This window comes from Chlorocebus sabaeus, chromosome 10, assembly GCF_047675955.1.
Source record: "Chlorocebus sabaeus isolate Y175 chromosome 10, mChlSab1.0.hap1, whole genome shotgun sequence".
NCBI lineage: Eukaryota > Metazoa > Chordata > Mammalia > Primates > Cercopithecidae > Chlorocebus > Chlorocebus sabaeus.
This window is the reverse complement of record NC_132913.1, coordinates 68539601-68561287: the sequence shown is the minus strand read 5'-3', so window position 1 is coordinate 68561287 and position 21687 is coordinate 68539601. Positions and strand designations below refer to the sequence as shown.

Below are 21687 nucleotides of genomic sequence, written 5' to 3'. Positions count from 1 at the left end.
ACAATTTATCATCTTTTAACTGGCAGGTTCACATCACATGCAGGCATTAACATTGTTCACTATTAATACTCACATTGCCAACTGAACACAAGCTACAAAATGAGGAAATGTCAAAACTTGTACTTTCCTTATAGGGTCCATTTTATCAACATAATCCAACTGTTTTAACTATGCTCTTGAAGATAAGAAAGCACACCACATTACAGATATACATGAGTACATACACTCGTGAATTGCGACAACAGCCTCTAACTGTCTCTATAGCTTCCCAAACCACAAACAGTGCCTCCACTATGCACAGAGAGCAACTGAAGTATTTTAAGCAATTCTCTCATACAAGGGTTTCTATTCTGTTGACAGCTACTCTGAGTCTCCGCCTTCGACTGAGGGTCAACGGCACTGTGAGCTGTAACCTTTGATGCCTCTCACCTGCTGATTCCTGTGTAATCCCTCCCAGCCATTCATAAGAGGGCTCCGAGGTGCAGGCAACTGTACTTTGTGCATAGGGTCCACAAGGATGGGACGACCTTTGTGGGCTCAGGGTGTAAAGGTTCACATTTCACATTTGGGCTTTAATCTGCATTATAATTGTTTAACAAGGAAGTATTTAAGCCACTGGTACTTAGTTTTAACCACTGCACTTGCCTAAGTAAGTTATGCATAATATTCTGCATAATTCCTATGCCTCCAACCAAAAGAGTAAATAGCTCTCTCTAAAAAAAGCTCCTCTTTTAAAGTACATCATTGATGCTGGTGAATTGAAATGTGGAAATGATCAATATTTTTAAAAGTTTATGGTATTGTGATGGGCAAAGCACATTATTTTTAGGTCAGAATAACCCCAGTTTGGACTCCTCTTAGAGCCTGTGTAGCCTTGAGTAATTTGTCTAATGCCTCTGAGATTCCATTTCTTCACCAATAAAATAAAGAGAAGTAATATTCACCACATATACTGAGCATGGGCTTAAGTGAGGTAAAATGCCTGGCATATGCTGGACCCTGAGTAAATATTAGCTCCTACCCATAGTGTGGTGGGAAAAAACTAAGTGAACATGTTTTGTTGATTTTAGAACAACTTTTCTATTAATCTTGAGGGAAGTTACCAAATTTCAATTATAACATAAGGAAATAAAATTTCTGAGGCAATTTTTAAGGCTCTTCATTTTCTGAAATAACACATATGGTGATCTTAGGGAGTTTGAATACTAATTCAAGAGGCAAGAATAATTTAAATCCAAACAACTGCTTACGTTCTATTATTCAAAGTTCAGTGATAAAATTAAAAAAGAGTTAGTATGGTTACTGTCTTTTAAAACTCTGTTTCTCCTGTAGCATAATTAACCTTCGTTTTTGACCAGAAAACTCTAATGTGTTTTCCTTGAGCTTGTGAAGAAGTATCTACAGTTCATCATCACCACCCAAAAAGAAACTAGATTTTTTTTGACTTAAGCTCTAGAAGATGAGAAAAACATCCTGTAGTAGTAAAGAGCAGTCCCAGTCCCTGCTGAAGAAGCAAGCTCAAACTCCAATCTGTGAAGATCTGTATTTAGTTACACTCCCAAATTTACACTGTTCCTACGGCAATTGAGAGGCCTTGCACAGGTTTCAAAGAATTACAAAAGTCATACTTATCATCAAAACCCAGTCTGTAACCAAGGCTAACATAGTACTAAGGTAGCTATGGTCAGTCAAAAATAACGAAAGGGTCATTTCTATGTTACATAAAGAGAAGGGCTGCTGTTTGATGCTAACTTCTCTTTATTGCCTACTGTCGTAGTATTCAGCAGATAGGGCCCTGGGAGGAGGCAGGTAAGGCATGCCCCAGCTCCAAAATATCACACAGAGGGACAGCTGAAAGGGAGACTCCAGGGCCCTAGATGACCTGCCACTAAGCTACCGAGACTTGGCTAATCTTTTCCATGCCTTTGGCCTCTAATTAATAAATAAAACCTGCTCAGATATGGCTGAATATTCTTTTCAAACAGTAACATAGACTCTGGACTCATTTTGCATCCTATTCTGCCACTTTGTGGTCTGACCTTGGATATAAGCTACTTAACTTCTTCATTTGCAAATTGGGCATCACACTAGTAGATCCTGAACAGAGTTGTCAGTATGATTATCTGAGTTAATATTTGTGAAGTATTTAGAATTCTGCCTAGTCAGCAGGAGGTACTTTGATAGAGTTTTAAAAATAAAAGTAGTACATCCCCCCACATATGGCGCCAATATATTCAAAAAATTATCTCTGATTTTTGCTGAAATCTTAATTCAGTTAGGCAATAAGTCACATAACCCAGTTTTTAAACATAAATTTAAATAAATATATCAATATAACATTGATATATTACTTTTATTATTTTAATAGAATTATTAAATATCTAAAGGTATATTAGTATATATTTAAAATACATAAATACACAAATATATACATCACATTTACTATACAATGCTTATCTATTTTATTTAATATGCTAATGTATAGGGTTCTACTTTTTTTTATTAGCAAGCGGATCTTTTTTTTTTATAAGAAAGAAGTTTTTTTTATTATTATTATACTTTAATATCTAGGGTATATGTGCACAACGTGCAGGTTTGTTACAGATGTATACATGTGCCATGTTGGTGTGGTGTACCCATTAACTCATCGTTTACATTAGGTATGTCTCCTAATGCTATCCCTCCCCTTCCCCCCTCCCCACAATAGGCCCCAATGTGTGATGTTGCCCTTCCTGTGTCCAAGTGATCTCATTGTTCAGTTCCCACCTATGAGTGAGAACATGTGGTGTTTGGTTTTCTGTTCTTGTCATAGTTGGCTGAGAATGATGGTTTCCAGCTGCATCTATGTCTCTACATAGGACACAAACTCATCCTTTTTTATGGCTGCATAGTATTCCATGGTATATATGTGCCACATTTTCTTAATCCAGTCTGTCACTGATGGACGTTTGGGTTGATTCCAAGTCTTTGCTATTGTGAACAGTGCCGCAATAAACATACATACGCATGTGTCTTTATAGCAGCAAGATTTATAATCATTTGGGTATATCCCCAAAGGATATTCCCTTAGCTAGGAAAAAGAATTCCCTTCCCCCTTGCGCTTCCCAGGTGAGGCGATGCCTTGCCCTGCTTCAGCTCTCGCTGGTCGGGCTGCACCCACTGACCAGCACCAACTGTCCAACATGCCCCAGTGAGATGAACCCGGTACCTCAGTTGAAAATGCAGAAATCACCTGTCTTCTTAGTCGCTCACGCTGGGAGCTGGAAGCTGGAGTTGTTCCTATTCGGCCATCTTCGGTGCCCCAGGGTTCTACTTTTAAGTGTAGTTAAGTTCCAAGGTATGAATGGAAAGATGTTTACTCTCTCGTGCACACGCTCTCTCTCTCTCTCTCTCTCTCTATATATATATATATATACTGGTTCAATCTTGGTAGGTTGTATATGTCTAAGAATTTGTCCATTTTTTTCTAGATTTTCCAATTTATTGGCATATAGTTGCTCACAGTAGCACTAATAATCCTTTGAATTTCTGCAGTGTCTGTTGTAATGTCTCCTTTATCATTTTTTACTTTATTTATTTGTATCTTCTCTCTTTTATTCTATTAAGTTTGTCAATTTTGTTTAACTTTTTTAAAAAACAAGTTTTTGTTTCATTGATTTTTGTATTTCTTTTTTTCATTTGACTTTTATTTATTTCTGCTCTGGTCTTTACTATTTCTTTTGTTCTAGTAGTTTTGGGTTTGGTTTTCTCTTGCTTTTCTAGTTCTTTAAGATACATCATTAGATTGTTTATTTGAAGTTTTTCCTCTTTTTTAATGTAGGCACTTATAAACTTCTCTCTGAGTACTCTTTTTGTTATATTCCGTAGATTTTGACATATTGTGTTTCCATTATCATTTTTTTCAACAAATTTCTCAATTTCCTTCTTAATTTCTGCATTGACTTACTAGTCATTCAGAAGCATATTGTTTAACTTCCATGTATTTATATAGTTTCCAAAACTCCTCTTGTTACTGATTTCTAGTTTTATTCCATTGTTGTCAGAGAAGATGCTTGACATATTTCAATGTTTTGAATGTTTTAAGACTTGTTTTGTGGCCTAACATATAGTCAATCCTTGAGAATGATCAATGTGGTGAGGAAACAAATATGTATTCTGCAACCACTGTATTAAATGTTCTGTAAATATCTATTGGATCCACTTGGTCTGTAGTGCAGATTAAGTCCAATGTTTATTTGTTGATTTTTTTGTCCAGAATGTCTGTCCACTGTGAAAGTGAGGTGTTGAAGTCTCCAGTTATTATTGTACTGGGGCCTATCTCTCTCTTTAGTTCTAATAATGTTTGCTTTATATAGCTGGGTGCTCCAGTGAGGGTTGCATATATGTTTGTTTATTCTCTTGCTGAATTGACCCCTTTATCATTATATAGTGACCTTCTTTGTCTGTTATAGTTTTTGTCTTTAAATCTATTTTATTTGATGTAAGTATAGCTACTCCTGTTCTTTTTTGGTTTCTGTTGGCATGGAATACCATTTTCCAACCCTTTATTTTCAGTCTATCTATGTCTTTATAGGTGAAGTGTGTTTCTGGTAGACAAGGGGTCAATGGGTCTTGTTTTTTCATTGATTCAGCTTTTCTATGTCTTTTGATGGGAGAGTTTAGTCCATTTACATTCAATGATATTGTTGATAAACAAGAACTTACTCCTGCCATTTTATTAATTATTTTGTGGTTTTGTAGTCTTCTCTTCCTTCCTTCTTTCCTTCCTGTCTTCCTTCAATGAAGATAATTTTCTCTGGTCATATGATTTAGTTTCTTGCTCTTTTTTTTTTTTTTTTGTATCTATTGTATGTTTTTTGGTTTGAGGTTACCATGAGGCTTAAAAATACTATTTTATATCCATTATTTTACCCTGATAACAACTTAACACTGTTTGCATAAACAAGCAAACATATAAACAAAAAGAAAACTAATAACAACTTTATGCTTCAACTTTGTCCCTCTCCTTTTTAACTTTTTATTGTTTCTATTTATATCATATTGGACTATGTCTTGAAAAGTTTTGTAGTTAATATTTGTGATTGATTAATAACTCTTTCTACTTAGGATAAAAGTAGTTTACATACCACAGTTATAGTTGTTCTAATATTCCGTGCTTTTCTATGTACTTACTATTACCAGTGAGTTTTGTATCTTCAGATAATTTCTTATTTCTCATTAACATCCTTTTCTTTCCAATCAAGGAAATTCCTTTAGCATTTCTTATAAGATAGGTCTGGTGTTGATGTTAGCTTTTGTCTGTCTGGGAAAGTCTTTATTTCTCCTTCCTGTTTAAAGATTATTTTCACTGGATATACTATTCTAGGGTAAAAGTACTTTTTCTTCAGCACTTTAAATATGTCTTGTCACTCTCTCCTGTCCTGTAAGGTTTCTATTGAAAATTCTGCTGCCAGATGTATTGAAGCTCCAATGTACGTGATTTGTTGCCTTTCTCTTGTTGCTTTTAAGATCCTTTCTTTATCCTTGATCTTTGGGGGTTTGATTATTAAATGCCTTTAGGTAGCCTTCTTTGGGTTAAATCTGCTTGGTGTTCTATAATCTTGTACTTGGATATTGATATCTTTCTCTAGGTTTGGAAAGTTCTCTGTTACTATCCCTTTGAACAAAATTTCTACCCTGTCTCTTTCTCTATTAGCTCTTTAAGGTCAATAACTCCTAGATATGCCCTTTTGAGGGTATTTTCTAGATCCTGTAGGCATGCTTCATTGTTTTATCACTCTTTTTAATTTCATCTCCTCTGACTGAATTTTCAAATATCCTATCTTCAAGCTCACAAATTCTTTCTTCTGCTATCAATCAGCTATTAAAGGATTCTGATACATTCTTCAGTGTGCCAGTTGCATTTTTCAACCTAGAATTTCTGCTAGATTCTTTTTAATAATTTGAATCTCTTTGTTAAATTTATCTGATGGAATTCTGAATTCCTTCTCTATGTTACCTTGAATTTCTTTTAGTTTCCTCAACACAGCTATTTTGAATTCTCTATCTGAGAGGTCACATATCTCTGTTTCTCCAGGATTGGTCTCTGGTGTCTTACTTACCTCAATTGGTGAGGTAATATTTTCCTGGATGGTGTTAATGCTAGTAAATGTTCTTCAGTGTCTGGGCATTGAAGAGTTAGATATTTATCGCAGTCTTCACTGTCTGGGCTTATCTGTACCCATCTTTCTTGGGAATGCTTTACAGATATTTGAAAAGACTTATGTGTTTTAATCTAAGCTGTATCTGCTTTAGAGGGCATCCCACCCCCAGTAACACTGAGGTTCTTACATACTTGTAGAGGTACCTCCTTGATGGTCTTGGGCAAGATCTGGGAGAATTCTTGCGATTACTAAGCAGAGAATCTTGTTCTCTTCCCATACTTTCTCCCAAACAGAGCCTCTCTCTCTGTTCTGAGGCACCTAAAGCCAGGAGTAAAGTGACAGAAGCATCCTTGTGGCCACGACCACTGTGGCTACACTGGGTCAGACTTGAAGCCAGCACAGTACTGAGTCTTGCAAATGGCCTGCTGTAGTCACTCCCTGGCTACTGCCTATGTTCACTCTAGGCCTTGAGGCTCTATAATCAGCAGGTGGCAAAGCCAGCCAGGCCTGCATTCTTCACTGGGTCCAGAGGTGCTGTTTGGGAGTCAGGGACTAGAGTCAAAAACCTTAGAAGTCTACTTGGTATTCTATAGTACTGCAGCTGAGCTGGTACTCAAACCACAAGATGTAGTCCTTCCACTCTTCCCTCCCCTTTCCAAAGGCAGAGGAGCCTCAACCCTTAACCACCACCACCCAGGCCATGAGGACTACTGCCAGATTACCTCCAAAATTACCTTATGGCTCCAGGACTCTTAAGTCAGCTTGTGGTGAATGCTGCCTGACCTAGGACTCACACTTCGTGGCAGTGGGCCCCTTCTGGCTCAGGGCACGTCCAGAAATGCCATCCAAGAGTCAAGACCTGGAATCAGGGACCCTAAGAGCCCACTTGGTGCTTACCCCACTGTGGCCATGCTAATACCTAAGGTGTAAGACAAAGTCCCCTTTACTTTTCCCTCTGGTTTTCTCAAACAGAAAGAGTTTTGCCCCACAGTCACCACAGCTTGTAATGTACCAAGTCTCATCTCAAGCCAGCAAGTCTCAGAGGCTCACCTAATGCCCTTGATGTAGTACCTGGGTGTCACTGCTGCTTATTCAGGGCCCAAGGCCTCTTCAGTTAGCAGGTGATAAATACTGCCGGCACTGGGCCCTTTCCCTCAAGGCAGCAAATTCCCTTCTGGCCCAGGGTGTGTCTAGAAATATCGTCTAGAAGCTGGGGCCTGGAATGGAGGCCTCATGACTCTAACCGATACCCTGTCTTGCTGTGGCTGAGCTGGTCTCCAAGATGTAAGACAAAGTCCTCTCTACACTTTCTGCTTCTCTCCTCAAACAGAAGAAAGGAATAAAAGGATCTCTTTTGGAGTCACTGTGCAACCTGCTGTTAGAGGAGGGGTGATGCCAGCACTCCCTTAGCCATCCCAACTGATGTCTCAGTACGTCCTGTGCACCCCGACCCCACCCAGTCCACTGTCTCTGGACCCAGTTCAGCCCTAGACTTGCGTGAGAATTGCAGTCTTTATAGCTTAGACTGCTTTTCAAGTTTACTTGGAGACAGAGAGCACTGTAGCTTGCAGTAGTGAGGTTTGTGGGAACTCAAGTTCAGACCACTGGGACTGGCAATTCCCCTCTGGCTAGTGCTGGTTTAAATGTTCCCTCCATGGGCAGGTGGCGGCTGAGTTAGGTCCCATTTTCCTTTTTGCCTTAATGGGACAGTTCTGAGTTCAATGCCTCACAATTGCTGTCTTCTCCTTCCTCCAGTGCCCAGAGATACTATCTGCATCAATTGCTGCTGCTGGGGTTGGGGAAAAGGTAGCATCAGTGATTCAGGACTTTTTTGTTTGTTTGTTTGTTTACCTCATCGGTGCCTCTTTCAGTGATATGAAGTTAGAACCAGGTGCCATGAGTGCTCACCTGATTTTTGGTTCTTATAGAAGGTGCTTTTTTCTGTGTAAATAGTTGTCAAATTGGTGTCCTTGGCCAGAGTAGGGGGATCAGCGAAGCCTTTTATTCTGTCATCTTGCTCCCCTTCCTTTGAAATTCTTCAAGAATTAAGACGTATACAGAGACTGCCTTATTCATCTTTACAAATACAACATCTAGGAAACTATTGAGTTTATAATAGGCAATAAGAAGTGTTTGCACCTAAATGTACTAGAAATAGTAGACCAAATGGATAATGACGGCATTAAGTTAGAAAGAGAATAGAAAGGCAGTATGTAGAGTGATTAGAGTATAGCTTCTGGCAACAACTAACTATAGGTTTAGTTCTCAAATCCGTTATTTGCTACCTGTATGATTTGGACAAATTATTTAGCTTTTTGGAACTTTAGTTTTCTTCCTTATAAGAAGGGGAAGGTAATCTCTACCTTTGAGGGTGACATGAAGATTAAATGAGAAAATACATATAAAGCATTTATCATTGAGTATAGTTCCTAGTAAAGCCCTCAAAAATGACAGAAAAAATATGAATTTAAATAAAAAACATTTCTGAAAGTAGTATGGTTTTTTCTTCCCTATTTTTTGTTGTTAAAAGGGAACTGGACTTTTGGTTCAAAATGGTCGACTGAACACCCAGGTGTATTTCACTTCTTTCCCATGATGCCATTCAGTGAGAGTAAAGCTATACCAAAAAGAACAAATCTGTAGATAGTGCTGAAAATAAGAGTGAGCGTGACATCAACAAACAGCAGCTTCCTAAACTATGTGGAAATCTGAAAACAAATGGGTTCATATTGATGTACAAGCCACAGAGGAACTTTATCCTGGAAAATGTACCTGAGCAGGTTACATCAAAGATGTGAGTAAATCTAACCCATGGAGCTCCCAAGAGCTCTAAATTTGGAGATGAAACCATGAAGTCAGAGATTATATAACTAGGAGAAGAAATTGGAAATGTAAGTATTAATATATGTGTAAACATTCAGTAGTTATTGCATTTTGAAATCTGAAAATATGACTATTACATTTTCTAAATAGTAAAAGCTGAATAATAAATTTCAGAAACTATTCAAAAGAATCCATTTATCCATTTATCACTCCAGGTCTGTAGAAATCAATGTATAGATTGACCTTCACCATTTTGATTTCCATGGAGAAGCAATTAATCATTAATAATTACCTAGTTTGGAACTGTAACCATTTAGAATGTTTAGTTCTTTTCATTGCTATGCTTAACCCAAGATCGAAATGGGAACATTGATTTAATTTTACCCCTCATCCTATGTCTCTGGACACATATTTTCAACCCCCAAATTATAATAAATTTGAATCCTACAATTAAAATAGAGCCCCAAGAAAGTTTCCAAGCAGTGTCATGTAAACAAAGAACAAAAAAGAGATCTTATATCAGAACAAGATAAGGAAGAAATCTGAAAATCTTTATTTTCTTGTGTTTACCAAGCCAAGCCAAGTCAAAAAAAAAAAAAAAAAAGTAAAGCAAAAATTAACGTTAAGTAAATGGATATAAAAATAGAATCATTTTCACAAGCAATCTCAGTTTGATATAAAACTTTGTGAAGACAAAGATTTGTTGTGACATTCTAGGTTTGTTAATTCCAATTTGCTAATTTTTGATGAGATTGTGGAGGCAGAAGTCATGAATACCAAAGTGGAGAGAAGAGGGAGGGTGTCTGGTTTAAAGTGCATTGATGGGGATGAGCTAGTGCTTTAGATGAATCATAGTTTTGGGAAATAAAGAAGAATTTAGTATAAATAAAATTCTCTTACTTTTTCTACCTAGCATCTCTTGTTTTAGAACTCAAACCCCACCCACAGCATTCCTGCTCAGACCCGTAGTTTGGATTGGGTTGGCGCCAACCTGTATGCCCTCCTTTTCCCTGGCTTCACTCGAGGGCCTCACTGGACCTAGCCAAATAGAATACTTCTTTCCTTTGGCCATGATGATTTGTTCAGAGGGGAGGAAAGTAACCAAAGCTAATCCTTTCCAAGAGTTTTGGCAGGGATATCTGCAAAGATATGATTTCAGAAATATTCAAAAACCATACAAAGAATTAGAAAGATATCTAAAAAGACATAAAGGAAAAGTTAAATACATGAAAAGGCATAGCATATTTGTTATGGGTAGGAAGATTTGGAATTGATAAGATACTAATTATCTCAAAATTAATTCATAGATATTATTCATTTTGACCAAAAATCCAAAATGGTTATTTTATCTGAAGGCATAAATACATGAGCATAGTTCTCAGATGAAACAGATGGGTGAGATTTTAGCATAAAAATATAAAGCTGTAAAAGTAATGGGAAAACCATAAGAATAAGTATTATCTAAGTCTTGAAGTAGGAAGCTTTCTAATTTGACATCAAAGGTTATAAAGCATAAAGAAAAAGAGAGTTGACACATATCTGCATGGAAGAATATACCATATAATATAAAAAATCAAAAGACAAATGATAAATTGAAGAAAAAAGACTTACAACTTATGTGAGAGAAATGGAGTTAATATTCATAATATGTAAAGAAAGAGCACATACCAAAAGCATACAAAAATTTCATAAAAAGAAATGGTTACATGACATAGAAAGGCAATCTCAAAGAAAACCAATGACCAATAATCACATCAAAGACAATCAACAAAAATGCCAGCTAATTCAATCATGTGATATCATCTGTCATTCCTCAGAGTAACAAAGATAAGAAAGTACTAGTAATGCCAAGTACTGATGAGAGTAGAAAGAAATCAGTTTTCTCATATTTATTGGTTTTGGTAGTATAAATTAGTTCAATATTTTTGGAGAGCAATATTTATTTTAACATTGTCATTTTTGCAAAAATAAATTTAAACCATTGAAATGACCATCTAGCAGAACTTATTAAAACAAATTAAGATATAACAATAAAATGAATGCAAAATATTCATCAACACACATGAGAGATCTATATGATTATATGTGAAAAAATCCCTGCCACAGTATATAAAGAGTAAAAGGCATGTTACCAAAAAAGTTATGAGACCAAATATGCAATCAAGTCACCTATAAATTATAATTAAACTTGCATCTATTTAGTGCTTGTCATGTACCAGGCACTAAACTACATACCAAGTGCTACAGATGTAAACACACACATATGCAAGCACACACATATGCAAGCACACACCCACACATACATGTATACACATGCATCCAATTTTTATCTTTGTGAAGTAGGAAAGCTGGAGTAGAGGGTGGGTGGAGAAGGAACGTAGGGAGGTAGGAAGGTTCAAGAAGGGGTAAGGTTCAGCAGGATTGCCTGAATTTTTTTAGTATGGACATATATTTGCTTTGTTATCAGGAAAAAATTGATCAAGATATTTCCATTTTGGGAGAAAGAGAGAAAAATATGTGATATTTTGTCTGTTCACCAAAAATATTACTCATTATTTTCACAAGATTAACTATAATTTTGATACGAGCCACTTTACCAAAAATAGTGCCTTTTTCATCTTGGTATTTCATCTTAGATTTTTCACACGAAAAATTATTAATACACGGTGGCTCAGTTGAATGACAAGTTACTTTTATTAGACACTTTTGGGAATGATAAGGTTTTGTAAGTTGACTCTAGTTCCCATTATGTTAAGAAATTAATGTTATAAAAATATGCAGTTTTTAAAAATATGTTTTTCTTCATAAAATACTTATTTTCAATAATATGCAAAAGTACAGTTTCAGTTTTTATAAAAACTCTTTGACACTTAATATTTTCAAACATATACATAATATTTATTCTGATGTCTTTAGTGAAGTTCAAATAAATTTATAAACTACATACGATACACAAGCATGTATACACACACATATTTTGGACACCTTGAACATATATATTCTGAAATGGATATATTCTAAGATCATATAAGAAAAATCATTTGTTTTACAAGAATGCCTCCAGCAAGGAGGCACTGGGCCACTGCTTCCACCATGCTGTTTTAAGATATATTTGGGCTCACAAACACATAATTAAAAGCTTTGTAGGGTAATAAAACACTTTGACACTAGGGGCAGACCTGTTGACCAAGACTGAAAATATGGAGAATGATGAAAAGGGGTCTTAAATTCAATTTTTGAATTCACAAAGGGTCACCGCCATAGAAACATTTATAACTCAAAGTTTGGCTTTCAGCTTTTCTGTATTGCTATCTTTTGCTGCCAGTTGGTGTAATGAAATATGACCACCTCAACACTAAAGGGAAAGATCATCCCATTTAATCAAATGAAATCAAATAACATGAAAAGTTCTCACCTCTAGGGGTATAGAACTGTCCTCCAACTGTCAGGTGGATATGTTTCAAGGATCCTCTTGATTAAGGCCTCCAATATCTTTAAAAAAGAAATATCAAAACCTATCATATAATATTGCACTGAAGTCATGTACAGAAATATGTGGATTTAAAAATCACAGATACAACAGATTGAAGGTTTCAACGTTTGACATCAATTCATCCTCCTAAACACAGTGCTCTTAGTGTGAAAGTGTCTGTCAAAAAACAAACAGTAATGTTTTCTTTGTAAATTTCTGTACTATCTTCCAGGAATGGTCTGCTAAAACAAATGTGACTATGCATTCAAGGATATGGGAGTCCAACTTGCAAATGAATTATTTTTTATGAATATGTTGTACTTACATGCTACAAGATATGTCAACTTCTAGCCCTAAAAACACTGCCATTTTGATTCAGAATTCATGTATTAAGTAGATATAAATAAATATAATTCTTCGTCACTAAATACTGCTGAGTCGCAACATAAGATTTTGATGAACTGAATGACTAGCTATAGTCCCTGCTACTTAGTACTAAATAAGAGTATCCAAAAAGAATGAATTTATTTTTACTATAGAGAAAAAAATCAATTACGAACTGAGCATACCTACATGAAAAAAAGATCTTGTGAGTTAGAAATGTGAGGTAGATCTTGCTCTCCTGACATTATTTTTGCAAGGCATTGTGTAGATACTTTGTAAAAATTAAAGTCTTGCTTTCCCATGGCCACATGTTATTTAAAATTAAAGGTAGATCTTTAGCAGAAAAATCACTTTGAAGAAAAACATAGAGCCCATAGAAACACCATATTGAGTTGCTAGCTGTCCTAAATGAAAAGGTCTGACTGTGAATTTTTAAATATCATCTTAAAATCCTATCATACCTTAAAAAACTTAAAATGTGCAAAAGTTCTAAAATGAACTAGAAGCCAAGAAGTAAATGTTTGATATTCAGTAGTACCTGAAAATACAATGTAAAAAAAGTGAGTGTTTGGAAATTATTCCAACATCTTATGTCCTGTATCCATTTATTATGGAAAATGGCAGGCCTATTCCAATGTATTAAATGTAAAGCCAGAATTAACCCAATTTTAATCTTCTATATTTCCTTAAAGCTAAGTGGAGGCCTCGGCAACATGAACCCCTGACCACAGGAGTTGTTAGTGAAGAATATACTTTAAAAGTCTTGCTATTCCAAAATACAGCAGAGATCTATGCAGACTGTAATCTAATGAACTCTGCATGTAGGAGGAAAAAGAAGACCAAGTGTTGGTCATGATATTTTGTTGGAGAATATGTGGATTGTTCTTTGGTTCTGAAAGGTGAAAGAGTAGGGAAGTGGAGGAAATGATCTTCAAAAGCAAAGATCATCTCCAAAATGTTTCTGAGAAGAATTGACTTAGTCCGATGACTTAGAATTGAAGAATTGACTTAGACTTGTCTAATTATAAAACAATTACCTACACTCTTGTTAAAAATACAGATTTCCAACAACATTCACCTTGCCCAAATTATGATCCAGTAGGATTGGAGTAGTGGCATAATCTGTATTTTTGAGGAGCACCCCAAGTGAGTCTTATGATAAGATAGGTTTGACAAACACTTTCCTAATCTTAATTGCTCAACCTTGCACTTTACCAACACAGCCTGATAACTAACCATTTAGTGTTGAATAAAGAAAACCATGTTCATTCGACTAAACAAGATTGAAGAGAAAACAGATTTCACATTACTTTAATGGGTACAAATTAAGCCAAAAGTAGATTAATTTATGTCATGTGCTCTTTTAAGTAATCTACTATTATAATTTTGTCAGTGATGATGCTAGGAAAAATGGACTACTGTAAGTCACAGCATGTCTTTATACTGCTATTATCTGATAAAGATATGTTTTAATTTAAATAAGTAGAGAAATACATTTGTTATCCCATCCCGTTATTCCATTTTCCAAAATCTTCTCCAAACCAACAATGTAATAATTCTTAACATGCAGCACTGCTACTTATATAATTAGCATAGAGTGGTTTTCAGGTTTTTAAATTAACTTATTTATGTATTTTTTTTTATAATTTCAACTTTTATTTTAGATTCAGGGGGTACCTATGGCAGGTTTGTTACATGGGTATATTGCATGATGCTGAGGTTTGGGATATGAATGATTCCATCATGCAGGGGCTGAACATTGTACTCAATAGGTAACTTTTCAGTCCTTCCCCATTCCCCAGCTCCTTCCTCCATTAGTCTCCAGTGTCTATTGTTCCCAGTTCCCATTTATAAGTGAGAATATGTGGTATTTGGTTTTTTGTTCCTGAGTTAATTTGCTTGGGATGATGACCTCCAGCTGTATCCACGTTGCTGTAAAGGATATATATTTGTTCTTTTTTATGGCTGCATTGTATTCCATAATATATTTGTACCACATTTTCTTTATCCAATCCACCATTGATGGGCCCCTAGGTTGATTTCATGTCTTTGCTAGATCTTAAATTAACAATGTAACATCTCAGTTAAAGGAACTAGAAAAATGAAAACAAGCTAATTCCAAAGCTAGCAGAAGAAAAGAAATAACTAAAATTCAAGCAGAACTGAACGAAACTGAGAACCCAAAAATCCAAAGGATCAAGGAAAAGAGAAGACTCAAATAAGCACAATCAGAAACAACATATGTAACATTACCACTGACATCACAGAAATACAAAAGATCCTCAGAGATAGTATGAATACCTCTATGCATGCAAACTATAAAACCTAAAGGAAATGGAAACAATCCTGGAATACATAACCTCTCAAGATTGAATAAGGAAGATATTGAAACCCTGAACAGATCAATATTGTGTTCTGAAATTGAATCAGTCATTAAAAAAGACCCTACCAACCAAAACAGGCCCTGGACCAGATGGATTCACAGCTGAATTCTACCAGATGTACAGAGAAAAGCTGGTACCAATTCTACTGAAGCTATTCCAAAAAAATCAAAGAGGAAGGACTCCTCTATAACCAATTCTACAAAGCCAGCACCACCCTGATATCAAAACTTAAAAAAGGCACAATAAAAAAAAAAATAGGAAACTGCAGGCCCATATCACTGATGAACATAGACACAAAAATCCTCAACGAAATACTAACAAACTGAATCCAGCAATACATCAAAAATTTAATTTACAATGATCAAGTACGCTTTATCCCTAGGATATAAAACGGATTCAACATATGTAAATTAATACATGTGATTCATTACATAAACAGAATTAAAAACAAAAACCTGATGATCATTTCAATAGATTTGAGAAAGCTTTTGGTAAAATTCAACTCTTCATGATAAAAACCCTCAACAAAAAAGACATCAAAAGAACGTACCTCAAAATAATAAGAACCATCTGTGACAGACCCACAACCAACACCATACTGAATGGGCAAAAACTGGAAGCATTCCCCTTAGGAACAGGAATGGCCGGGCGCTGTGACTCATGCCTGTAATCCCAGCACTTTGGGAGGCTGAGGTGGGCAGATGAAGTAATGGAGACCCTCCTGGCCAACATGGTGAAACCCCGTCTCTACTAAAACTAGAAAAATTAGTTGGGCGTGGTGGTGCATACCTGTAGTCTCACCTACTCATGAGGCTGAGGCAGGAAAATTGCTTGAACCCGCGAGGTGGAGGTTGCAGTGAGCTGAGATGGCGCCACTGCACTCCAGCTTGGAAACAGAATGAGACTCCGTCTCAAAACAAAACAAAACAAAACAAAAAACAAGAAGACAAGGATGCCTACTCTCACCACCCCTATTCTACACAGTACTGGAAGTCCTAGCCAGAACAATCGGGCAATAGAAAGAAATAAAAGTCATCAAAATAAGAAAAGGAGTCAAATTATCTTCCTTCACTGATGGTATGATTCTATACATAGTAAACCCTAAAGACTCTGCCAAAAGGCATCTAGACTGATAAACGACTTCTGTAAAGTTTCAGGATACAAAATCAATGTATAAAAATCAGTAACATTTCTATACACCAGTAATATTCAAACTGAGAGCCAAATCAAGAATGTAATTCCATTTACAGTAGCCACACAAACATATAAAAACATACCTAGAATTACATCTAACCAGGAAGTTAATAATAACTGCAAGGAGAATTTTAAAACACTGCTGAAAGAAGTCAGAGATAAGACAAGCAAATAGAAAAACATTCCATGCTCATGGATGAAAAGAGGTAGTATCAATAAAATGGCCATACCCCACCCCCATGCAATCTACAGATTTAACATATTACTATCAAACTACCAAAATCACTTTTCACAGAATCAATTTCACCAAAGCAGCATGGTACTGGTACAGAAACAGGTTTTTTTTGTTTGTTTGTTTGTTTGTGTTTTTAAATGAAGTATCCCTGTTGTCTCATATTGAGATTCTGAAGCCATGTACATATTCAATTTAATAAAACAGACTTTATATTAGAAAAAAATTCAGAAAACAATATTTTGCTATTTTAAAACTTTTGAAAAGGCTAGTTTTCCCCTCTGTAAGTAATTCTTCTTATCCATGATTATTAAAAGTATTTTATATTGAGTATTCCACTGAGGATTTTGGTTGGTCCTCTTAGGAACCCAATCATCCCAATTGCTCCTTTGTTCCTAAAGTGCATGAATCTACCCTCACCTCAGACGATGGGTTCACAGTTTCTGCCACCAGCTGTCATCAGAAAGCCAATGAAAATGTTGTATTAAATAAGATAATTGCATATTCCAACCATCTCTCAAGTTGCTCTAAATTCTTCCTTGGATCAATGAACTGGACTACCAAAAACCTACATAGTTGAATTCCATGAACTTTATCCTTCATGGAGTTTGCATCACCGAATTGTCCACTGGTGGTAGGACGGGCTTTTATCAAAAGATCAAACAGAAAACAATACATTAATATTTTTGCTTCAGCAATCAAGTGTTTGAAACCATAATGTGTATTTACTGTAATATGCTCTCTATATAAATCCTCTTATAAGAAATCCCATTAACAAATTATTGTTAAGAAAAATATTGCTTTATCTGAATAATTGGCATACTTTTCCCATATAGATACTGAGAAATGACATGACTGAATATATTCTTCTTTTAAATTGGCTGTCATGAATCTTAAAGCCAAATTTAAAGCTTAAATTTGAAAGCTCAAATATACAAAGATACCTCTCTCTCATATTTAATCACACAGATATACATAAATTCACACATATTGACTCTAGTCTTTCCTTTCTTAACTCTTATATTCTAAGAAAAATATCCTGATTATTTTCTACTATCATTTTTTAAGTTTTAAAAATAATTCACCTCAATTATTTTGTGGGACAAAAAAGATTTCCTACTTCTACTACTGTCAATACTAATACTATCCAGCAACTATTAATGAGAATTACTTTGAGCCCAATTGCTAGGACTATTTCAATATTAAAAATGAAGTCATTAAAGTTTAAGGGGTTAAATAACTGATTCACAGCCTCACTACTAGTAAATGTCAGACTCAAGTTTTGAAGCTAGGTCTTAGATCGAATTTAATCTCATATATTTAACCACTGTGGTATGTTATAAATAACAAACATAGAATTTACTAATTTCTCTAACAGAAATTAGTAAAAAAAAATTCTCTAATAGAAATTTTAACAGTATACTGATTTGAAATCATAAACCATTGTTATGTGTCAATCTTTATTTTCCATTTTTAGTCAGTGATATTTGTATCTCACAAATAGAGCTTAATACTCACTCTATTGATTACAGGCTGATATATTGGGTTAAGCACAATACTTTTGCACCAACCTAATAGTTTGGATGTCCCATCCAAATTTCATATTAAGATGTAATACCCAGTGTTGGAGGTGGGGCCTGGTGGGATGTGTTTGGGTCATGGAGGCAGATCCTTCATGGCTTGATTCTGTCCTCATGATAGTGAGTGAGTTCTCATGAGATCTAGTTGTTATAAAATGTGGCACTGCTCCACCCAGCTCTTGCTCTTGCTTTCATTATGTGACATATCTGTTCCCAATTTACCTTCTGCCATGAGTAAAAGTTCTCTGAGGCCTCCCCAGAAGCCAAACAGATGCTGGTGGTATGCTCCCTGTACAGCCTGCAGAACCATGAACCGATTAAACCTCTTTTCTTATAAATTACCTATCTCAGGTATTTCTTTATAGCAATGCAAGAACAGCCTAACACAAAGGCCATCCCTTCTATCTTTGTACCTCACACCGTAACAATTCAGGGGCTTATACACAGTTGTAAGGCAGAAATTATCAAAAAAGTTTTTAACTTAACAAAAACAACCAAAAACCTAGCAATTAAACAAAAAGAGACTATTCTTGTGTTACTCGACTATTAAAGACTGAAACTTAATAATCCTACTCTGCTTCACTATTGGCCTCCTTGGTCACTAGCAAACTCATACTGTGTTAGATTCCAAAATCAAATGCCTGAAAGAGGTGTCAGAAGTTATGTATAGTGTTTCTGCCTCACTTGATTTCCCTCAAATCCTAGCACCTAATTCTAAGCTGTCATGTACAAGAAGTGTACTCTATTATATCAGTCTTAACATAAAGTTAGTTTCCTTGCAATAGTCTTTCTTTGAAAAATGGATCTGAGAATGACAAGTAGAAGGTGGCTGCCTACATTTCCTGCTAGTGGTAAGCATAATGTAGATTGTGGATTCTTGGAAGACTGCCATGTAGACAGGTGGTTCTCTACATTTTTATTCAGAGCTCATATTTCTAAGTGCTGAGAAACCACAATGATAGATAGTATAAAATACATGGCTAGATATTCAAGGAATTAGTTTAAGTGAAATATTCATCAATTCTGTCTTCTAACATTTGCTCTCTGGAGTCAGGAACTAAATATTCAGATGCCCTAGTCTATCAAATCATGGCATGTTAGACCTCAAAGCTTTGTATGGAATTTTCTATAAGTGCTGTTTCTCATTCCCATAGGGAAGCGAAAGCTATCCTTTAAATATAAACTATAGACTGTCAGTTTAGATCAGCTTTCTCAACCTATTTATTAGTAAAAGTGAAACAACAAAAACCAGTTTTTAAGCTTGTTTGTATTACATACACAGTCTGAAAATGTACTTTATTTGTTTACATGTATAACTTGATAGACAAAGTTAATAATCTTTAACAATTACTTTTACTGTTATAAAAGCAAATTGAAGTTATGCAAGGTTCTGTATATGCTTTATTTTACAAGCCAGAAATCAATATTATTATATGGATCACTATCAAAGCAGGCTTCTTTCTTGGCCTCCAAATCTAATTAATTACAAGCAAACTTCCTCACAATTTCTGAAACCCGTCCTTTCTCTCAATCACCACTGACATGGCCTTTGTTCAGGCAACCATCATTTCTGGTCTGATTAATTACCATTGTCCTAACTGGGCCAAGTTTATCCTCTTTTGATCTATGCCTCACATTACTACCAGGGTGTTATTTCTAAGACCTAATTATACCACTCCCTTGTTTAGAATCCTTTAATAACACCCAAAAGACTATAAAGGATAAATCCTAATTGCTTATTATGTCACACAAGGCCATTTTAAATCTGGTATCTACTACTCATCCAGCCTCATCTCCTATCACTCACTCCCACTCCTTCATCCTAGGAATTAGCAAAATGCTTTGCATATAGTTGACAATCAGTATGTTGAATTAATGATTGAATTGTTTTAAGACATTGATACACAGAAAGGTTAAGTGACTTGTTCACTATCAATACAAGCTGCTATGGCTACTGAACCATTTTTTGCTACTTTATAAATCCACCAAATAATAAAAGAGGTAAGCAATTGCCTTGCCCTCTACATGATACATCCATTAGAGCACACTTAAAGTATTGAGTGTTCAACCCTGAGTAAAATATTTTTCTCCCTTAAATAATACCGATTATAAAAATTGGATAAAAATGGGGTTGATCTCTGCACCAAGTTAAGGAATTGTTCCTGTATTCATATTCTTCATTAATACCTTCTCCCAGTCTGGTCCTTCACTATATAGGCACATCTATTCAAACCATATGCTGTCAGTTGCCTTGCATATGCTTCCCCTATGGGCTATTTCAAGGAAATTACCAGCTTTCAAGTGAGGTCTTGGAGTAATGTGTAGGCTTCAAGCAAATGTGTGCTATTTTACCATTATCCCTTATGTCTTTGACAATTTGCAATTTTATAAATCACAACATAAACATAATCTTAAAATAATTTTAGTCATATGTTTCAACTCTCATAGGAAATTGTGCTATGCTTAATGTATTTAATAAATCATTAAATAAACCAAATGAAAGTAGAATGTGATATAAATAGACATGAAAGGCTTTCCCTGGATGAAATTTAACTTTACAAATGAGTCAAGAGACTCGACCAAGGGTAAGGCAGCCAAAATGTCTCAAGGGGGGAAAAAAGCAATATACAAACAATTGCATATGATTCCATGTTAAAATAACTCCAGTCTTTTCCCCCTGTCATATGGATGCAACTATTTTGTCTTCTAAGTTTATGTATCATTCACTCTGAATCTTAAAACTTTTTCATTTCACCCTTTGACAAGGCTCATCATAGAATGAATTTCAGGCCCATGTAAGTTTTAAACGGTGAATTATATTCTTTCTTTCTGAAATCTTTAAATCTCTCTTTGCTTTTCTTCTATTCTTGCTAGCCTCCCCAATATTTTATACATGTACAATAAATTATATGTGATCTCTGTCCTGGATATTCAGTGCTAAATGTGATGGAAACTAGGGCTTGTACTATTCTCTTCCCTCTTGAATCTCCAGTTCTGGTTTGGTAAAAGTCAAGGATATCATTTGTTATGAGCATCCTTAACAATATAAGTTTCAATTAATTTTATTAAAAAGCATATACTATGCAGTGCTTCATGGTAGAAACAAAGTTACTATGAATAAAATAATTTGTTCATAATTTGTTTATATGGACAAAGAAGATTCAACAATTTTCTCTCTCTTACACCCTTAAGTGATGTCATATTGATGAATTATTGGGTGAACAATAATTTCTAAGAAAGACAGAGAACATAAAGATTTTAATTTCCCTGACTTACTTTTTAAGGCAAGATTTTGCTATTTTGCTTGTATTTGGAATTACAAGACTGAGGACTAGCTCAGATGCAAACTAATTTTTAGAAAGCTACCTAATATCCCCTAACCTTCAATTTCTTAACCTGGAAATTAAAAGGGTGGGATTGGACCATTTATTCTCTGAATGCTCCCCAAAGCCCCTTCAACTTACAGCATTCTGCA

At 35.3% G+C, this 21687-nt stretch overlaps 1 long non-coding RNA gene across 3 annotated transcripts in view; it reads right to left on the bottom strand.

Moving 5' to 3' along the window:
- Positions 1–21687, bottom strand: part of LOC119625330 (uncharacterized) — a 269524-nt gene that overhangs the window by 96303 nt on the left and 151534 nt on the right. For 2 of the 3 annotated variants that reach the window (XR_012094235.1, XR_012094236.1), the window contains one exon: positions 2728–12458. This is a non-coding gene — a long non-coding RNA (uncharacterized lncRNA). Of the gene's footprint in view, positions 1–2727; positions 12459–21687 lie in introns of those variants that run through there. The other variant, XR_012094237.1, reaches the window with a different exon arrangement.